The sequence below is a fragment of the Bombus affinis genome, chromosome 9, assembly GCF_024516045.1.
Source record: "Bombus affinis isolate iyBomAffi1 chromosome 9, iyBomAffi1.2, whole genome shotgun sequence".
NCBI lineage: Eukaryota > Metazoa > Arthropoda > Insecta > Hymenoptera > Apidae > Bombus > Bombus affinis.
Window position 1 is genome coordinate 15,100,456 of NC_066352.1, and position 22,601 is coordinate 15,123,056.

At 41.1% G+C, this 22,601-nt stretch overlaps 1 protein-coding gene across 15 annotated transcripts in view; it reads right to left on the reverse strand.

Moving 5' to 3' along the window:
- Positions 1-22,601, reverse strand: part of LOC126920482 (probable serine/threonine-protein kinase yakA) — a 383,981-nt gene that overhangs the window by 195,651 nt on the left and 165,729 nt on the right. The window lies entirely within an intron of this gene.

Here is a 22,601-nt window from a genome sequence, read left to right on the forward strand (position 1 = left end):
AGCTCGCGTCAATACCTCATGGGTAACTTCGAACTTTGAATATATTGGAACGAATAAAAATCAGTAGCCTATATGTATTTCGCGTGCAAGTAAGTTTATGGTAATGTTATCTTTTTACGCGTGTAATCGTTTTGCGATCGACGTAGATAATGATAAATTCCAAGGTACATTTAAAAAACAGATTTTGTGACATTATCACTCTCTTGAACTTTTCAACCGACAGAGTCGATCAATATGACTTTTGAATTGTTCAAACAATGCAAAATAATGTAAAATTCTGTAATAGGATTCGTAAATTGTACGTATGCTTATTGTTCCTTGTCGGTGCTACTAAAATTTGTTATAAAGCAGTCTCATTACGTATCGAACGAACCAAGGAGATCGAATTTTTGCAGCAGAAGCGGGATAAAAGCAAATGACTTTAGAAGATTGTCGATTACATTAGGAACAACCGGAAATAACAGTGTAGAAATAGAAGAAAGATGAAAAGAAGAAGACAAAAAACTAAGACGGAATATACAGATATACAATCGTATTAAAGGAATAAAAAGGGAATTTACTATCGCCTTAAGCAATCCAAAAAATAGAAAGGTATAGGTACTGTCTGTCGTTTACGTAACTTCGTGAAGCGGTGACTTCAACTTTTACCTTTACGAAGCACCTTATATAAAAACAATGATGGATCGTTGGAAATAATAACGAACGTGCTAGAAAGTATCCATTAACTGTATGTATCACGGAAATGATTTTTCTCGTATCAGAAACAACCAACTGGACTAACAAGTAGGCAATTCAGGACACCTGAATGTTTATGTGACTATATCTGAATAAAACGTCCGCTTCCACGATAAGTTACCGCCGCAAAACAACTGCTAAACAGCCGTTTTTAATGCATATTGCAGATCGATTATCAACCGTTTAATCTTTGTCCGTGTTACGTTAACATCGAGAACTAGTTATACATTTGACCGAATTAACGCAGGGACGAACACATCCGAGTTGATTCACATTTTCGAATTTATTCCCCGCAGCCTTTAGATTCTATATTTCGATTTACGAGAAAGAAATTTACGCAAATTAGGGCAAAGAATTATAAGCAAATTAGTATTTTGACAGATGCAACTAAGCAGAGATTTCTTTCACCTATTAAATATCACGAGTGCTTTGAACATTTTCCCTATTTTTGCATAATATACGCGATGTATACTTTTGCATCTTTAAACTTTCTAAAAAGGTATAGACACCACGGACTAGGAATAATCGTTGGCCGTGTGCCGAACTCGAGTTGACAGAGAGGATTTGAACACGAGAATCGAGACAGGGTCGTTTCGACTAAACAGGAAACTGTCTTCGTAGTACAAGGCAAACCGCAACTTTTCACCCGTATATCCTGCACGGCATTTTGATCGAAGGTCGTGATCACCAACTTCTCTGCCGCTTTAACAGCCATTCGCGAAGGAAAAAAAGAAATTGCCAAGTCGTCGTGATTACCCGCATGGGGTATACGAGGACTGCAAGAAAACACAATATCGTCCTGGGGCTATACACGAGTGCTTGTATACGGCCTTAATGGATGAAACGATATCGTGAGCCCACCCTGGACATATATTCCCCGAGACTAACGTTTCTACGCAATACCTCTCTTTCCCTTTCAATCTTCGCCTTCGAGATTTCGCCTCCTCCGCTCCTTTTTTAACTTTTACGCGATCGTACTTACATTTTCGGTGGAAGCTGTGACATTGAACGGCCAGCATTATACATTTTATGTGCAGATTTGTTTCAAGGAAAATATCGTTCGGATTTGGTCATCGTTTAACGAATCGAGGAGTTTAAAGCGTCTTCAAGAAAATAATTATAATTACGAAACTTATTCAGAGATATTAATCGTAGTGGTATATTAATCGTTTTTCTAGATTTTTTATACGCGATAGATTCCCTGATCTATCGGACTTTTAAGTTATTTGATAATACAAATTTATGTTCAATATGTTGAAAAAATATTAGACTGGATTTACTACATTGTATTATGAATTCTGTCTTGCAGTCATCGATAGCTGTACCCTACAGTTACGATGAAAACAATTATTTCGATTTAACAGATCCAAGTCATAAATACAAAGATCTCTCGCGAAATTTTGGACACTTTGCTTAAAACCACACCTTCGTGAATGACAACATCGTCGATAATAAAGGTTGTAGAGTTTGGAAATATCCGAAAAACAGCGTGTTGTTGAAACATCAAGCTCGTCCAACGTAAACCACGTTCGCGAAATTCAGCAACCGTGACGCACTATCGTGGTTTCGTATCGATTTTCGCGTCACAGAAAATGCAGACGCACGTGCGACGTTTCCAACAAGGATTGTCTTCGTGAAGCAGAGAGAGAGAAAGAGAGAGAGAGAGAGAGAGAGAGAGTAAAGGAACAAGGCTGGCAGAATCGATGCAAGCAGCGCGAATGATAATGGAGAAATTGCGCCGGAGAAAGCAGACGGATGAACGGAACGGACACACTGACAAGTCCGGGCGTGATCATCGTATTGTTCGATACCTCAATTTTCCGTACTGTCTCGTTCACCGCGCACTCTAATTACCCTCGAGGCTTACCCCGTGGTTTTAACATCGATATACACGTGTGTGTGCGGCTTCGCCGAGAGAAACGGAGAATCAGAGAGAGAGAGAGAGAGAGAGAGAGAGAGAGGGAGGAAGGGGGAAGAGAGAGAGAGAGAGAGAGAGACGGTGGCGAGGTACACGCGAGGATGAGAGGAGGGTAGAGAACGAGCATACGAGGGCACGATGAGATAAGGTCAGGCGTAAATGGCAAATTTCACGGGAAATTTATGACGTTTCACGGTGGAGAGTAATTATCGTCAGATACACGATCGTTAACGGTTTATGAACTTCCGAAAGGGGTCAATGCCGTCAGCGTAGACGCCCCCTGTTCTCGTGTGATCTATGGAAAAGGTGGAGAACGAACGAGTGTCGGAGCTGCAAAATAAAAGAAAACGTACACGCTCTTTCGAAACTCGCTTTCGTGATTTAGCGCTACGAACGTTTTTCAATGGAATTACATATGTATAGCAAAACTCGTGTAAATAATTCGAATGCTGTGAAAGATGGAAGCAACTTTAACTGGGAAATCAAAATGGTTATTTCAAGATTATATTTTGAAAAGAAAGAGTTCAAAGGAAGTAAGAGCGATCGTAATTCTTCGGATAAAGGCGACATTCTCGATAAATTGGTAGATCTTCGAAGGAACGACCGCATTTTTACGTGGCGACCGACCACGCTCGTTCCCCCGTCGCGTTATTAATTCTGTCGACTCTCTTACGTCACGTATCGATTCCGTACACGGAAAGACTCTCTTCCCTATCCAGTCTCCTTTACCCTGGCTGAGAGCAGGACGATGATAACCTGGCGAAAGTGGATAATGCGAAGATTGAGTTCAACTCGACTTACGTCCGCCGGAACTATTTGAAAACTACTTCGAACTGTCAGATTAACTGAAAGTATGTAGCGGTGGGATTTTGCCCCGCGGGGACCGGTGCATTATTCATGGGGTAAGCATTACGAATCTTTCCCCGAGAATAATGCAAGGACGTCCGCGTAGCGACCAGATTAACGGGAAACTTATTGCGCCCGGGCGAAAATGATAATTTTTCGTCGACGAGAAAACGTTTTCCCTTTCCCGTCTGTGACCGGTGTTTTGCCGACGTCGCCGACATGTAAATCCGTTGGAAGAGCATTTACGCGCTAGATTCCATGGAAATCGAGACATTTTTGTGGAATGGAGAAGGATAAAGTGTAGGTTCGAAAGAAATATCGTTACCGTTTCGTCTTAGGACACGCGAAAGAACGCGCCAGGCCTTTCTTGCCAAAGCTTATAACACGATCGCGGTGCAAGGCTATTTTTGAATAGAAATCTTAGAATATCAGCACATACAATTTAAATAAAGAAATTTCAGAAGTTTGCCAAGATGCAAATAAGACAGAAGACCCATGGAACGCAGCGCAAACGAATGATCGAGCGGCGAAAAAGCGAAAACCTAGATGTACTGAACGAGTACGCGTTAAAAGGAAGAAAAGATAGCGGAAGGGAGCAGCAGTGTGCACGAAACAAGTGCACAAAGAGTAAAGTACAGAAAGAATACGTAACGAGGGCGAGAGCCAGGCAGATTTTTAAAAACTACATATAGCTGCCCTTCTAACCGCTTTTTAACGAGATCAAAAATAAATTGCTCGGTAAACCAGTAACCGAACACATCGTCTAATAACGCAACGTTAAGCATCGGATAACTAATCTCCTTGGAAATACAAATTGATCTATCCACAACGGATGACGTACTGATATGTCAAAGCCCTGCTGACCATTGTCATGGATGACTTATCGTATCGATGATTGCTCCTAACGTAAATACATTAATTATTTGCCCTCGGAGCAAAATGGTTCAATGAGATAGAGTGGTTTGGTGAATTAGTACCGTTCTGAGATTGGAATTAGGCTATCTTGAGTCTTGGAACGTAACCAATTTCCCTCTCGAGCGGAAAAAATTGGAGAAGAAGGTGGTTCTATAAACTTGAATTTACCAATGGCGCATCAAATATGGAAGTCACTAGAAAGAAACGACGGGTGTGGCAAAAGGAATTTTTAAAGCACTGAGAGAAAACCGCGCCGAGAAAACGATTGCTCTATCCTAAAAATGATCAGACTAATTTCCAAGGATTTTTGTTCCTACATCTCAATGTCATTATACACCCTATGTGTCAGTCGGTATCGTGGTACGCCGGAAAGACGCGACGACAAGTATGCTATCAAGTATACACAAGTGCAGAGAAGTAAGAGAAACAAGCTTACACGTTCCGCGTCAAAGCTGATCGATATACATGTACGTATAAGTACATAGGCGAACGATAGATGTTACGGAACAACCCTTATAAGGCTAAGTAAGAGCCATTCCACGGCTGCGGAACCTGTACGAGCGAAAGGGTGCGGCGCAAAGTATCGACGAATCTTCGAGAAGTCGAATTCTGTTTACTCGCGTTGGAGGAAGCTGCTGTTGCTGCTGCAAGGACGAAGGGACGAAGATGCGATAGCAGCGATAGCAGTGGTATTCCTCGGTCGGAGAAGAGAAAAGTAACCGGGAGAGAAAAGCACTCCAAGTACGATGTTTCCCTCTGTTGTGGCGGAATTTGCCTTCGAAAATATCGTTTAGATCGGCGGAGGGGTTACACAAACCGGAGGGGGAGGTTCGAAACGACGAGACGGCGGAAGAAAGAGCGACAGCCGTGTGGCACGCGCAACGAAGAAAAGCGGTACGGTGGTGAACGCAAGGGAAGAAGATGGAGGCGGAAGAAGAAGCTGCAGTGAAAGTGAGCAAGAAGAGGGAGCGAAGACAGGGGTTGGCGAGGCGAGGGGTAACCCTCGGGTCAGGTAACCCTGGATTGCCCATTTCCAGTTTACTGCTAATTCATTCAAATTGTATTTGTTCCCAAATATACATTCTATTCTCCGGCTTTCCTCCTTCCATTCGTTCCTCGGCACGACAACGACTAGACATGCGTGTATACCGTGTACGTGTATCGATGGCGAAACCTGCACACGTACATAGAGACGCGTGTGCGCGTGTATAGCTCATAGAGATGGAAAGAACGGCACGAAATCGCGTGTATATCCTGTTCGAACGCGTAACACAGCGTATCCTTGCACGCTTTTCGAACTCGACGTTTCAACGAATCTCTTTCTGTCGCCGGTCCCCTACTCAGTTTCGATATTCTTTGGGAGGTTCACGCAGAGAATATAGATTAAGTAATTTCGAGCATGACGAAGCTGTCGACATGCTGCAAATTCGATCTGCACGGGATCGAGAGTATCCTGTTTCTGCGAATCGTGATTTCTCTCGACGAAGGTGACAAGTATAGAGCTGGTTAGTTTTTAATTAATCATTTTTTCGTGTAATTAAAGTGGCGCTTTCGATGTAATTATCGGTTTCGAGCTCGAAGGAACACGTTAGTTCCCTAACGATACGTATCGTTTTAGTTATGTACAATTTCACAAGTTCATCCGCCGCAATTAAAAAAATTTCAAGACATCGGAATTCGAAAATTTGTCACGAACGAAGGCGTTCTCGAGAAATTCCGAAAGTTAGAGGAATCCGTTTCTCTCAACTACTCAGACTTACGTTACCAAGAAATGGGTGGTAAAGGAGATGAAGAGGGTCGCTCCGAAGGAGGACCTTTTCCATGTAAATGTCCACGCCGTTGGTGTATTCGTGCACGCGACGTTGATGGTAGTCGTAATTGTTGTCCGGGAGTGGAACGTTAATTCCAAAGAGAATCGCAATTGGCGAGTTTGCCACTTTCTTCGTCGGCTCGCTTCGTGACACGGATACAGAAGAACATAGAGTTCCGTTCTACCCTGGCTGGAAGAGAAGGCTGTCTCTTCTCACAGGGAAAATGTCAACAGAAGGCCGCGAGAAGAGGATCGAAGGGGCACCCCGCTAATTTCTGCCGAGGGAAAAGTTCGCGGGCGGAAGCTACCGTGAGGGATAAATTATGTGAAAACCGAAATTGAAGGACCAGAGGAAGAGGCGACGAGCTCAACTTTCTTCCAACTTTGCTGCCACGGAAATCGCTGAAACTCGGCTCGTCCGTGAAATATCACGAAACATCGTGGCCGGATTTACCACCGTTTTCTTGCACTCTGCTTTCGAAACATTTCGTCAAAGCGGAGGAGAGTAAACACGCGCCTTTCCGTTCCTGCGATCTAATTTTGCTTCGATATACATTGGCTGTTTCTTTCTGAATTTTTACAATTCTTAGTTCGTTAGTCACTTTATGCATTAATAACGTCGATTTGTGAATAAATAGACACCTATTAAATTAAAATATACTTTAAATTCGATTTGAGACATTTTCGTATTCGAATATTGTCGCGCGTATTACGTTTCGTGTATCATAGACCTTACGGTTTCCAATTTTACCGTCCATATTGATTCAGCAACGACAAAAGGTACCGCGATTAAAATCTTCGCTTTATCGATGGAGATATCGATACACAGGTGCGCTATAAAGTGAAATTGCGATTGCTGCGCGTAAGATACGAACAACATTAGTATAAGTAAGAATTCTGGTACAAAGGATCGTAAAAATTTATTCGATTTTACGTCCTATATAGATGTACTTTTGGTAAAAGAAATGGCCAATATACCGAATTTCTCATGTAAATGTAGGAGTTGTGGGAATTAAACAGAATGTAGCTTTTTCCACAGGCAAGTCAGTCGCTTTGTGCACGAGTTTCAAAGAATCTTATCGAAAGCCTTACATTCGTAGAACGCGACAAATTTACAGAGAGAAGTTAGTGCAGGCGATTTCCTCGTACTACACGTATCCTGATCGTCGTCCAATTCGAACAATTATCCAAGTCCAACAAACCGTGCACAATACGAGAGCAGCCCGCATATAATCGCATAGGTTTCCGCCTAAACGCGCAATTTAATATCCAATACGCCAATCAAACACCTATATCAATTTTCGTTGTGATCGATCGTTTATCATCGATTAAACTCACTACAAAGATTCGTCTGGGATACACATAACTCTGTACACGGATATCTTCTGAAAGAACGACTAATCGCTATTATAATACAGCGTGGATAGTCAGAGAGTAGTCTAAGATTTGCAAGCAGTCTCGTTGATTCGGTGATCTATAGTCAGATAGTTGCAAAATTTGGCATTTCGACGTCTCACGCGTCGAATTTTATTAGGCTTGCCCCTCGTCCAGAAATGGAACGAGTTCGTCGTAAAATTTACAGCGGATTTGCCCATGGAATCTCATCATTGTTCGAGGATTTTCAGAAAACATTCCTATTCTCGAATACACGGTCCCTGCCCATATTATCGGAATATAATACAAAGGAAACTAATAACGAGAAACTGGGAAAGTGAGAGGAGACATGGAGGGATGGGAGGATAAGAGAGGTAGGCAGACGGCGACTCTAAAACGAAACGATTCCTTTATTCGTGCATGGAAAAAGGAGAAAGGAGGGAAAAAGAAAAGGGCAAAGGAGCCAGCGATACGAGGCCCCGGGAATGGGAAAATTCGCGATTCCCAAGTGTTCCGTATCGGTAAGCTCGATCGATGGGAAGTCATCGAGATTCAGTTAGCATAACAATACTCTCTCCTCGACACAATTTTCTCTCTCTCCTGCTTCCTCCCTCTCCCTTGCTCTTTCGACGGGGGAAATGGGTTGCCCCGCCGCGGCGCGACGCGGCGTCGAATCAATCAGAGGCACGTTCGACGTCGCCGGAGAACCGAGCCGCGAAACCACGTGACAATCGATATTTCACTTCGCCCACATGTTCCGTACTCTCTACGGAGGTACATCTAAGCAGAACTAGAAGCTACGGGGACCTTCGCCGATATACATTGTCATAGTACACCATGAGTGTGTATATGCAAGTACATAATACGTAAGTTCGTATGGTGGCACGAGGAAAGTAGAAAACACGCTTTCGGCCAAGTAGATTTCGACCTCGGGTTGGCAATCGATGGCTACGCTGAACGAGGAAACGAACAAACGAGACGTATGCTGCGCTTTGTAATTTGAAAGGTGGCAAAGATACCAAGGACCGACAGTATATATCTGCGCGTATACTGCACACGGTGTATACATATCGTAGGATTATTTTCACAGTTGGCCTTGAGTCTTTGTTAATGGCCAATTGTTTTATGACCAGTTGCCTCAAGATCCAGACAACGAGTCGTGAAATGCGGTAGGTCTCCCGATGAAACATCTCTTATTATAAGGATACCGGTTCTTCGTACGATTACCGAGAAATACGAGAATTTTCACGACCTCGAAGACAAGACAGAACCATTTCATACGTGACTTTATGCATGAACCAATCGCAAAGCATGAAAATCCATGACTCATTTAGGCGGGGAGAAGGAACGTGGCAGAGTATATTAATCGTACGAAACAAGAGTCTTAGCGCAATTAAATCGTTATTACCATTAAATATACTTATTATCGTTTCATTCTATATTTCACGGAACCTATCTGCGACTTAACGTTTCCGTAACGTTTCGTTTAATGCATTCTTCATATCCTCGAATAAAGTAAGAAAAGTAGCAATTACGAACTCGTACTGTACAAAACAAATTTCCCTTCAAAGGGACGACAGGTTACCTTTTAAACTTACAGCATAAACAGCGGTATGAATAGCACCAAGGCTTATAACGCAAAAAAAAAAAGGGAGGGCACAAAAGTGTAAGCATCTTAACAAGAGAAGTAGTCAAAAGAGAAGACAGAATTCTCACAAAGAGAACAATGCAAGAAGGCAAAACACAAACGAACACCTCCTCAAGGATACTGAACCAGGAGAAGAAAAAGAGAAAGAGAGAAAATGTACACTCATGAAGTACACGAAAGAAAAAGAGGAAGAAGAAGGAGAAGAAGAAGGAAAGTAGAAGAAGAACGCAGAGATGGCTGGTCTGCGCACTGGTGTTCCCTGTTCTCTTCCGGATTTATGGATTTCATTATTGTTGGCGGTGGTTGGTTACACCGGGTGACTAGGATCGCCACGCTTCGCAGAATGGCTGAACGGACTGACACGGGGTTGGTAGCGGGCTGTGCAAAAGGGGAGGCTGTCTAAACTTTAACTTGCTGCCCGTTTGCATTTTATGAGCAAGCAGCAAGTTTCTACGGGCTCGTAGGAATCCCGACGCCGCGCCGGCCAAACCGAAGCTCATACATTCATCCCCCTTTCTTCTCCGCCTTCGTCCCTCCTTTTCCTCCGACCTGTCGACCATCCCACGCCAAACTCTGCCCTCTTGCCTCTCCCTTGCATTTTCCTACACCAAGTAACATCCAACGTGCTACTAACCACCAAGAACACGGCAACCCGGTCAAACCACCCATTACAGCCGAGCGTGTAACCTGAATTACCCTCTGTTCGGTTCCACTCTCTGGTGGCACTCCATCGAGTAGATCGTGTCGCGCGTAAAGTAATGACACCGCTGAATCTTGAGGCTTTTCGTGTCTTGAAATTTACGCCTTGATTGCAGATCCGCGCAGAGTTTGCATTACAAGAGACATCGAAAGGAACACGGCCAACGATCGTGGTCTGTCATCTGGCCGATAGTTTGAGACGTCGTTCGGTGGTTGCTAAAAGCGTCGTTTAGAAGTGTAGTTTATGAAACGAATAGTTGGCTGACAGTCTCTTTGTTCTTTTAAAAAAGAGATCTTTCGCGTGAGTTTTGGTGCCGATCTGTTCGAAGAATCACTCGTTTTCCATCAGTCATCCCCATTTACAAATGGAAATTTCGAATTTACGTCGTAATTTCATTCAGTCTTCCCTTTCATCTTCGTCGCATAAACTTCAAGCTGTAAACGTTCGCTCTTTCCACGATAACAACGTATCGTCGAGGATCTAGTCAAAGTCTCGGACCACTCGAAGGTGCGCACAAGATCGGATATACCGGGTTTCGATAAAATATTAACCAGGCCTCCGTAAGATGCCGCGGAATTTCATTACGCAAATTCCGAGCGCGAGTTTCCTCGAAAAAAATCGTGAAATAATTTACACCGGATCCTTGCGATGACACGTCGCGCGCACAAGCGTTCCGCCATCTTCCTGCTCTTTCTCTCGTTCGACCCCAACGCGACGCCAGCCCCAGCTACGAGACAATAATACTGGGCAAAATTGAGTCGGTATAGATGTTGGAATATGCGAACGAGCCGAGCCAGAGTGCACTGTTCAATAATTCAGCAGCGATAGTACATCTTCACGGAGGAGAGTTCTCGCCTTCTTCTCGCTTTCATCTACCTCGCTCGCCCTTTCTCTCAATCTCCTCCGCGTTCTTCCGCGTTCCCCATCTTTCTGCCTTCTCTAGCTCTCTTATCGGTCGCGTGCAATCTACCACCGATCCACGATAACACCGATACGCGTATGCATAATACACGAGCGTGAAAAAATACCTCTTTTACCTAGCTTCATTCTCGCTTCTTGCCGAGAAATAGACCGGCATCTACCGGCTTCGCTGGCTTCCATCTATCGATGACCGATTTGTAGATTGACCACTACTTTGGCCAGTAACGAAAATACACGTGTTCTTATCTATTTAAATTCCTGTTATATTAAGTTTAAATTTTTATTCTTTTAATACGATGTAGAGTTTCTAGCTATCGTGCAACAATCTTTTTTTATATGGAACACTTCGTTCCATAAAAGAATCAATTATTTTACCAAATAAATATACGATCTAACGTTTAACATTTGTTGCAGCAAATCACTAGCCTTATTAATATTCGTTGAAAATGTTACCTCCTTATTTTTACCCGAATTTTTGCAAATGTTAATCGCGTGATCGATCGTTATTTTCAATGCTTTCAGAATGCCAATTGGTTACTCGAAACTAATTAACTAATAGTTTCGAATTCCCACGGAATAATTTGTGTATCGGTAATTCGCACAACTCTGTTGCAATTTCTCGGTTAACAAAGTGCATATAATTCACGAGATAGCTCGTAGTTTGACAGACCAAACTCTCAGGAATCAAATCGTGGTAAATTTCAATCTTGTACTTTATAATAATTTTATAATAAATTAAAAGGCGAAGTTCGAGTTGAAATGAACGCTCTAAAATATATAATTTCGTGGTGGACGATTAAGCTCTATTCAGTCCATTACCGACGAAATTGCGCAACATGTTTGGAAACCAGTGTTTGACGAAAACTTTGCAGAACTGCCATTGCAGACTCGATGAAGATGGATAGTTCGGTCGGATAAGCAAGATCGGAGAACTAATGAAAGACAAATCGTTTTAGCGTCCATAGAACGATACAAGCTCTGGTTATCGCCGGTTACAAAAATATTGTCTCCTTAAAAACCCGTTTCACGCGATAAACTGATTTTCTAAAATTTAAATTGCTACTCATCGTTTAAAATGTCATACGAGAGAAAAATGAAAAATAACTGCACCATATTAATTTCTAATTACATACTCAGGCCAAATTAGGTAACCCAAGATAATCAACGTACCACCGTAAACGAAGAAACGACGTAAGGCTTTCTTTTCTTTATAGCCTGTACGTTTTTGATATATAACACATTGTAAGCTAAATTGGAGTAATTAACGGACCGTTCGTTTTCTAAAAATTTCTAAAAAGTAGAAACAGACACGCAATACTAACCACGACGCGGTATCACCGTTGGCACATTCGTATCGGTCAAAACTCACCTACGAATCGACGATCGCGTTCATTCGTCAAATGATATTTTGACGTCATACCATGTTTCGTCGTTTCGCGTTGCACGAAATAAGAATGCCGTGATACGCTTTACTTCAAAATCCGTTCACTCACCTGAATCAAAGAAAGACAATTTTATGGTAAGCGAATCTGAGAAATCGCGCGTCATAGGTAGAAGAGGTTCGGGGAAGGGGGTGGCTGTGATAAGCGCTGTGGATTCGATTTAGCAAAGTGTGGATCTGATATTTTCGAAAGTCGAACTTGTACTGGTACGGTTATCGAGGAGTATTTAAAGCGAAGAACTTTGATACGTCTGCTCGTAAAATGTATTATACTACTTATGTACTAATGTATCCGGATAATTAATCAGATACATATATAACCTACACACTGGCTCGTTTTGCATCCCATTTTTTAACCTCTTAATCGATCACTCAAAGGTGAATTTGTACGTGAGATGCTTGTGGTATCTCGGCAACAAATTCATCTTAAAGATTACACAAGCGAATCAAAACTTGTTTTCTATTAGTAACGCTATATCGTATATGAAACTATTTCTTCCTCGGAGATGTAAGCAAGAAATATCTATGTACCTATCTTCTGAACGCTCTTCTTCGAGTTATTAGCCAGCGATCTGCTCATGAACGGACAATTCTATCGGATTTCACAGGAAGACATTTAACGCTTTTTCAGATAGAGCGAAAGACGAAAAGGTTTCTAACAATGGATATGAGAAATTTCGATTGCATCAACGGCGAGAAATTAAATCCTATACGAAGAAATCGAAAAGGTTATCTGGATATACGCTGCACGCATATTAATCTTCTGCAATCGACAATTTCATAACTATGTACGATACCGCGACTACGAATCCAGTACTGGTAATTCTGGAAAAACTCAAAATCCCTGTAACGCGGTCTTTCGACTTTGAACTTGCATATAAAAGTTTTGAATTCATTCGTTCGGATACTAGCAAAATCCAATAATACGTTTGTTTGAATCGAAACGAGATTTATCAAATTGCATTTAAAACCCACGCGCAGCACGCGAAAGTCGAATCAGTAGTCGTGGATAGGGAGCCACTCGTGAAATCATCGAAATTCTCAACAAATACACACAATGTAACAAATCATAGCGCGTTTGAAATTGAAATACAATGGAGAGTACAAAATCCTCTCGAAAGTCTATAGAAACGTACATATTTACCGGCGGTTCATCGTTCATTAAGCTCGGATTGCTGTATTTACCGTGCATCCCAGAAATTAGAAATTGCTTTTAAAATTCATTATTGCAGATATTTGAAAAGCGACGATTAACTAGCATTCAAACGATCGTTCCAGAGCAAGATTCGCGCGATCATTGAACAGGACATTCACCGAATTTACAGAGACATGGTAGATTTCCTAAAATTGCATTTACTTTTATCGAATTACGATCTCCCAAAGGAATTGATCGTTCGAATCACGGGATCTGTATCGGAAGTAAGGATGCTGGAACCACAACGCGATCTCTGATACTGGCAGCTTTGAATATTGCATGAAAGGATGCCACCTAAAGCACGGGAAGGGCTGGCCAAGGTGTCTCGGGAGCTAACCTGATTTCGTCGTGTTTAGCTTGACAAATAACAAACAGCTACCGATGAACGATTAATCAACATTCGTCTCGGTATCTGGAAAACCGTTGTTCTCGATCTAATTGTTCGCTAATTCGGTGCAAACAGTTTGACAATTCCAAGATTCTTCGACTGGCGAATTAATTCTATCTGCTATGATAATGAATTTCAAAATTACATCAACTTGCTCTTTTTTGTCCACGGTTAGCGTGCGAAAAGTTTGCTCGTCAGGGAAAGACAGTTAACAAAAAAGCAAAGAGGAAAAAAGAAAAGAAGGAGGTAAGGTGTCGTTGCGCGAAGAACCCCTGGTACGATCGATCCGTCGAGGTCTCGTTTATTTCAACGGGGCGCGAGGAACTTTAACGGGTAAAATCTATTCCTGTACGTGCCGCACATAAATAAGAAAGTTGCGGAAGTTAAAAACTTGAAGGCGGCGAACGGCGAGTACGGCCCGGCTGGATTTATCACCCCGAGGGCAGGAAGGGGTGACGGTGCCGGGCCAAGGAGGCGAAAGGTGTTGTGCCATCGGTACACGCCTTGCGTTTTTGTTTATTGCCACCCCGTCAAACGGTCTGCCACTCGATTCTGAGTTACGCGCCGATTTACAAAACCAATAAACCAGCCGGCTGATAGGTTTCCAATTTCTTTCCGGACGAGTCTGATTTACGTCGTTTTCCTGGGGCTACCCGGGGGAACTAAATTAGGCAAATCAGGGTTTCTCGAAGAAGGAAACGATGACTGATTGGAAGGAATATCGTACGTTTTAACGAATCGAACAAACTGCGCAGCCACTGATTGGCAGACTTGCTGATTTACGATGGGAGACAACTAATTTCATTTAATTAATCGTTTCGATCGAAAGGAAATATATAGGTACGTTCGTATGTAAAAAAATACAAAACGGCGACTTTTTTAATAAAGCTCAATTTAAAAATAGCTTTGTGATTAAAATCGATAAGTAATAATTACACATCTCTGTTTTTAATATCCGTCGACTATATGAGAATGGTAAAAAGTTTCTACTAAAGCAAATTTTCATATAGACGAAGCAAATATTAAAGAACGGTCCCAAAGAAGCAGAAAACAAAAGAAACAAGATGAATTCTATGGAAAAACGATTGATCGATGGAGAAAAAGCATCGAGCCATTCTCTATTTTAATGTCAAATATTTGGTAATGAATATCGTGGTAGTAGATCGGAACAGACAGAATAATATAGCGAACAAGCTTTAATACCGCTGATTGGAAATTTTGATCGTTGAATAGCCAGTCTATCCGGCCGATGATTTCTCCATGAAACCAACCCCCAGCCCCTCCGTGTTCAAATCTCGGTTTACCACCGTGAGCGCGGAATATTAGCTAGAGAAATCCACGTCGAAACTACAGACAGATACCTATATACGATATACCTATATTTGTATCTTGTAAAAATTCGGATGCTTCTACATTTGTCTGTGTCCGTCGCTTGTAAATTATCGCAACTTTTAACGTTGTTTCATTCGTGACCGCAGGACCTTTGATCAATTTCCATCGTTTCTTCCACAAAACTGGTTTACTAGGTTGCTCCAAGTAAGCGGTTTTCTTTCTTTAGATAAAATTTTAACAGTCCTGATATTGGCAGTTATAAGAATATCTCCAATTTTTTCTCCGAAACCTTCAATTACAGTGTACATATTTTCATAAAAATAATTATTCAAAAGTATTTCGGAACAAAAGCGATGTAGATAATAAAAGTAAGACGTAACCTTTTTTAAGCTTAAAAATAAAATGTATTCATTTCCATAATTGGAAATGAAATTTCCTAAAATCGAGATACGCTTTCTTTCGAATCTAGATCGGTTGGAATATATATCGTACTTTAATCGATTTAATTAATTAATCGTAAAGAAACTTTGGTAGAGTTTTAAATTCGACACGTAACACGTATCAAGGTCCGATCGGAAAGAGGAGCTTTCTACTTTTCTCCAATGAGTCAATGAGTCGGAAAGATGAACGTTCTAAATTGCTCGAACTGTAGCTAGCAACAAAACGTTCAACTTTCACTGATATTATGTTCTCTTTACAGGAGAGAATTCGTATCCGCGAGTTCGAACGAATCGGGACGAATTATTTCAGACGAACTCACGAAAGTTTCTCATCGAAGTCATAGAAACTCTACAACGTTTCAGATCTTACTTTGAAAATGTCGCGGGTCGTTAAAATTTACATGTCAGCTTTATCATAATTTAGACAATATTTACCGTTAAATAATATTTAAATACTATAAAAACAAACTAACGATTCGACAGTTACAGATAAAATTCTTAAAATATATTACATTTATGGCAATTATTACAATGATAATTATTATAATTTGTACATTTCTATACTATTTTATATATTTCTATACTATCAGTTCTTGATTTATGGTTATGTTAACAAATACTAAATGTCAGTTTATGAAAAATTATATTATAGCGACAAATATAGTAGCCGGTGGTCGTCAGTCAAGAATAACCAAGCTACAAACATATAAAAATTCTGTTTCCTTTAAAATTAGTGTTACTACCTCGCTTCAGAGGGAAGAAATTTATACATTTATATCGTATAATTACCTATAGCCTTCTTTATTAAGAAAAAATAATATATGTATATATATATATGAGAAATGCAAAAACTAAAATTTTATACATATTTTAAACTAATTCCTTATTGAAATAAAATTTTTACAAATACCAAAATACACGTTCGATGCAATTGTAGATATAATATAGTATTGTAATATGCACATTATACATATATCGTATTTATATTCGATAATACTCAATTATATAAACTACATGTACCAGTAAAGAAAAAACCAAAGAATATTATGAAAATAACTCGTTTTTATCTTATTTAAAACATAATCTCCATTACGAATATAGTAACTCGATTTTATAAAGCAACAGGTTAATAAAACTTACTTGATTAAAAAGCCTTGGTAAAACGGAACAAACAAAAACTGAAATAAAGATTATTGACGGAATTCAAAATTTGTGTCGAATTTTTAAAGATATGGAAAAAGAAGATTAAACAGGCTCTTCGTTGTTTTTTATCCCCGTGTAATAGAAACCCTATTGCGTAAAAGGCGTCGTTTTTCACCATCGATGTATCGAACGATCGTGAATTCGAAAGAGACTTTAGAATTCAAATGCTTAGGGAACCGTTCGAACGTGCTTCGAATAGTTTGTGAATGATTTACTTCTGAAAAAAATAGTTCGCAAGTCCGTTCGATGTGCTAGAAGGATTTTCTTTGTTTAGACAACTTCGATATACGCGAGACAGCAAACGTTTTGGCGAAGCGCGAACGCTCTTTACGAAAGTATCGAATAAATCGGGATTTAAGTAGAAAAAGACCGACTTGTATTTTTCGTTTTGAAATAACTCGAATCTTTTCTTTTCAATTTTCCTATTTTACTTTCATCAAATTATTTTCTTTGTTAATTTTAATTCTGGATTTATCTTAACTCTATTTCATTCGTTCCTATCCAATTAAAAATTATCAAATTAAATTTTATTATTTACAATTGTATTAAAAGTATGCTATTAAAACTAAAACTGTAATTGATAATTACAAATTCTTTATGTTAAATGTTTTATCATTGATTCAACGATAATACTTAATCGTAATTCGAAGCGTTCCTTGCGTCACTCGTGAAATTACGTAAAACGCTTGAAGTTTCAGTTACAAGTAGAATAGATTTTCACTGAAACTTGAAAAGAATCATCATACCGTGACTTAAACACAGCTCAACGTACAATTCGTTATGGATATCTTACACTTATATTTAAACTGCATTATCAAGTCAAGTACCTATATATTACGTAATAGGAATAATGTAGCATAAACAAGGCAAGTAAAAAATCTTCTCTTTTATCGGTCTAAAACAGACTTGCTTTCAACTTATTAGTATTAATTATCGATATCAATAATTACTAGCGATATAAAACTAGAAGATGTAAAAATAGAACTGATCTTTTACTCTGAGTTATAATTGAGCTATGATCGATATTGCTGATCTACGTAGAGGAACGATCCAACGTTAAATTTAAATACAATACAAATATTTTTACAGATATAGATGTAACAGTGTTTCTAAAATCATTCACCACTTCCAAAACTAATATTCCATCAGCTGATTCCAGCTGTCCACATTTGCGACCATTGTCGACCAATACATAGCCGACGTAACCGTATTTCCACATCACTGTTAATCCACGATCGCAACGAAACATCAATCAACATTAATCAATTCTCTCGGTAATTTTACACAACTGTTGAAAAGCCAATCTTGATTTTCATCGGACCGGGCTCTGTGTATAATTGCAGGAAATTAGTCAAGCGTCGAACGCAATTTTTCCACGTGTTTTCGACGAAACTTAATTGCGACGTATGATCGTCGTATGGCCTATCAAGGATCCGCCATTTTCGTTCTTTCCGACGTCTTTGACGAAGAACGCGTTGGCGTTGCGTACGATGAAAATTATCGCGATAAAGCGGTGGTGTCTATTTCGTCGCAACCGCGTACGATACTTGCTTCGTTCGTTCGTCTTTTCTATGGGTACGATGATCGTCGACGACGTGGAAACGTAGAAACGTAGAAACGTAGAAACGTAGGAACGTCGCGTTATGCGTTTCAACGTTTCGTCTGTTTCGAGAAGCAATTTTTCTGTTTTCTTCCATTTCGCTTTTTGCTTCCCGTTCAACTGCACCGAGTAAAATATGTTTTAATGGAACCTATGCGGCTCTAGTGGCATTTAGCGTTCTCTACGGCCTGGCTTTTATTCGGTTAGATGCTTTCTTGATTATTTTTTCGATTTTGAACTTTAGAGCGTCCAAGTTTCTTTTTCCATTTTTAGTTGGTAGATTTCAGATTACAGAGAAAAAAAAAAATACAACGAACCACAATTTTTCCCTTCGATAAGGAAACAACATTTTTGCGATAGAAGGTTTAAGAGGGACAATAACTTTGGTCAAATCGATCGTTGCGAAGCAAGGATCGACGGATGGATCGGCATAGTCGTGGCGGACAAACGAACCCAACCGAGTCCAGGGAGAGAGCGTACATTTTTATTTCTTCCGTTCGTTCACGGTAGAACGGACAACGAACAAATGGCCGGCTACGTGTACGCGCGCGACTTCCAGCCGAATTGGCAAGCGAATACTTCGCAGCGAATGCAGATTTCGCAAACCATTTGTCAATCGAGCCGCTGGCCCTGCCCGCTTCTGCACGGGAGAGAGGGGCACTTTAATCGACAATCATTTACTATCCGGCTGCGCAGCATCGGCTCTCTCCACTCTTTTTCTCGCATCTCCCTCTCTCTCTCTCTCTCTCTCTCTCTCTCTCTCCATCTATCTATCTCTCTGTTTCTATCTCTGTCTCTCCGCCACTTTTCTCTTCTCTGGGAGGTTCGCTGTGATTCCTGCAACTCCGTCCCGATTTCGATGTGTTCCTCCATCTATCCAACCAGTTGCCCTCTTTTTCTCCTCAGCCTGTAGCCAGAGTGTCACGATTAAAACGCCATCTGTTGATAGTCGCTCCTCTTCGTCCTCTCGCGCCTGCTTCCACCACCTGCGTTTCTCTTCGTTCCTACCCCCTGGTTTTTGTATTTTTCCTCTCCTCTCCCTGTCTTTCTCTCTTTCCCCTATCTCGAGTCATTTTATCGTCCGTATGTACACGCTGTTCCGATTCGAAATTGATATTTGAATCGACCGACCAACGATTGCCAGTGACGAACGTGTACCTGTTTTTGCGAACACCGTGTGCTGCGAAATAAGTGAACGGTGTCGTGGAATTTAAAATCGAAGCAAACTTTTTATCGAATAAGATAAGCTTAATTACGACACGGTGACATTTTCTGACGAGTACTATTTCGATTTCTAATTTTTTTTCTATATTTTCGTGCGGCCAATGCAAATATAGAGATAAATGGAAAAACGAAAGATTGGCATAATAAATAAAGAGTGAATATTGATAGAATTCGATGTGAAGGCCAAAGAGAGAAGAGAGAGAAAAGTAGGTTGGATGCATCGCAAACTATCTGCATTATCCGGAAAGCTGTCAAAGCGAGAGTAGAATAAAAAAAAGCTCAAGTAGTGACAGCCGGAGGAACATTTACGCTAGTAGATATTTGACGGGAGACTGTGCATTAACTGGCGCGGCGTCGGACCGCTTTATCGAAAGATAAATGTTTCGACGGGGAGAAGGTTGTCATTCGATAAAAAATGTCAAACGTAGAACGGTGCCCCGTTATTGTAGTTAGGTATTTATCGAACTGGCTAGCTGCAGGTGTTCGTCATTTTTTTCCGGAGCTTTCACGTCGCTTTTCGGAAAACCCGTGGCAACGATCGCGAAAGAAAACTACTTCCAACGATCACTCGCGTCAGCGCCCACCGATGAATCTGCGACGATCGCTATCGCGATCTGTGGCAGAATGTCGGAAGGATTCGTTTCGAATTTCCATTGTATCGAAAACGCGTCGGATAGTAATATTTACCATTTGACAGAACACTTTTCTATCGTAGAATCATCGTTACGTGCGACGATTTTTATTCAACTTATCCCCAGATTATTCCCAGATTATTCGCTAGCTACGCTACGGATAGCTGTAATTTTTCTCGCAATTATAACGTTAATAAAGAAACAATTTAGTTTATGCAAAAAGAAAATGAACGAAAGAAAATGGAAACACACAATGAACGTTCGTTTAGTACGAAGAAATAAGATGAAACTTTTGAAACGTCTCTAAGTGAAATCAGGTAGGTTGTTCGGCGTAGAAAGAATTAATTCCGACTGTTCCGATTCGTCTTAAATGTCGTCCCACTTCCGCGACAGCATCGGCTGAGACATCTTTTAACTTGATTATTAACGAGAAAGCGATACACCGCTCCGAGGGAAGTAAAACCGCAGACAGAAAACAGGCTAATGCGGTGACTCGACGAGAAAGTCGATACGATATGTCTTCCGTCAGTTTTCCGCGCTGTCAGACCGTTCCCAGGGAAATTTTATCGTCAAAACGGTGGCACCTCCCGCGTCGAGTAAAATTAACGTGGTCAAGATCGAACTCAAACACAAACTTGCCGCCGATATTTTTCTTTTCCTCCTCGAGAGATCACTTCTCTATCTGCTTGACGATCTTGCTCGCAGTTTCGTGTCGAAAAAGAAACGTATTTTACAGTTTACATTACGGTTAAAAATATCTTTCGATATATTTACCGATATACCAATCTGTATCGAAGAAATTCACCGCTACGCTGAAAATTCTGTTTCGCGTCTTCTTGAGTAACAATATCCGTAATTTAAACCATTGGAAACGATCGATAATTATCCATAATCGGATATCAGGTTATCGTAATTGTCGATAATTACGATCAACGTGTATCGATATTTCTTTATTGCCACTCTGGTTCCGCAAAATGACCCTCTGCAATTCCCAAAGATGCTGAACATCTTGCCGAAACAAATTGCATCCACCACGAAGCAAGATACATCCCTAGCAACAATACGAATCAGCTTCCCACGAGCCACGGCATTCTTCTCGGAGGAAGGCTACTCTCGGTTCGTCGACCAGAGTCGACCTCCGGCTAATCGCGACAAAGAGGAAACAATCAAGCCCGCATAAAACACGATTTTCGCTATGGTACAAGAAGAAGAAGAAGAAGAAGAAGAGGAAGAAGAAGAGGAAGAAGTGGAAGAGGAAGAAGAAGCAGAGGAACGAGAGGGAGAAGAAGAAGGAAACAACGGTGTAGAGAACCATAATGGAGCTGGAGTAATAAGATAACACTGTCGCGACACGGTCGAGTCAATACGTAAGACGTTCTCCGGTGCAGTTTTCCGCGCCGTCAATCAGCTTCCCGTAGAAACTCATCGCGAAGGAGCCGCACGGATAATAACGTCTTCCCAGGAGACCAACCAGTAATAACCGAGTGGCGGCTGAAGATTGGGAGTTGGCGGTTCGGGCTCGAATTAGAGGGGTAGAGGGGTGGTTCTCTTCGAGGACAAGGCATGGGTTAGAACGTGCGAGAGAAACGAGAGGAAGAAAGGGACTCGGGTACTTCCTCTTTACCCCCTTGTCCCACCTACCGACGACGACCGGCGATGTATCATCCCCCCGTGGTTGCGCCTCCATGCCATACAACTCCGTGCCCCCACGTGCAGGCCGTTGCCCGTAGAATACTTGTTGGCTCTCGTCGAGAAGCAAACAGCCGCATATTGCCCTCAAAAACTACCACCCTACTGGCACGTTTTTAATAACGCCCTTACGTGACTTCACCTTTCTCTACCCTGTGTACCCGACTGGGTTAAACTCTCCGTATCCTATACGACACCGTCGCTTCGTTACTCTCTATTTTCTTTCGCTTTGCTCTCCATGCTTTTGTATATGCTTCGGTCATGGGGTAGGTCGGAGATACAATATCAGCTATCGTTTCGTTGCAGTTTCTTTCCGGTTTCTTTCGAATCGCAGATTTTTTGAAAATAATAGTAATAAAAACGAGCGAATTCTCGTACGAACTTTCGCACAACAAACCTAGTACCTCCCTTTTCTCATCGTCGGTGATTTTCCTGCCCAACAGTTTCTTTTCTATTTTCCTTTGCACTTTCTATTCGAAGGCGAGAAGCGTTTCTGAGCTCGGTCATGGTGTTACTTTGAGTCGAAAAGGCAGGATATTTCGCTTATTTTCTTCTCTTTCGGGGAGAAAGAAGCGACTTAACCGTGCTCT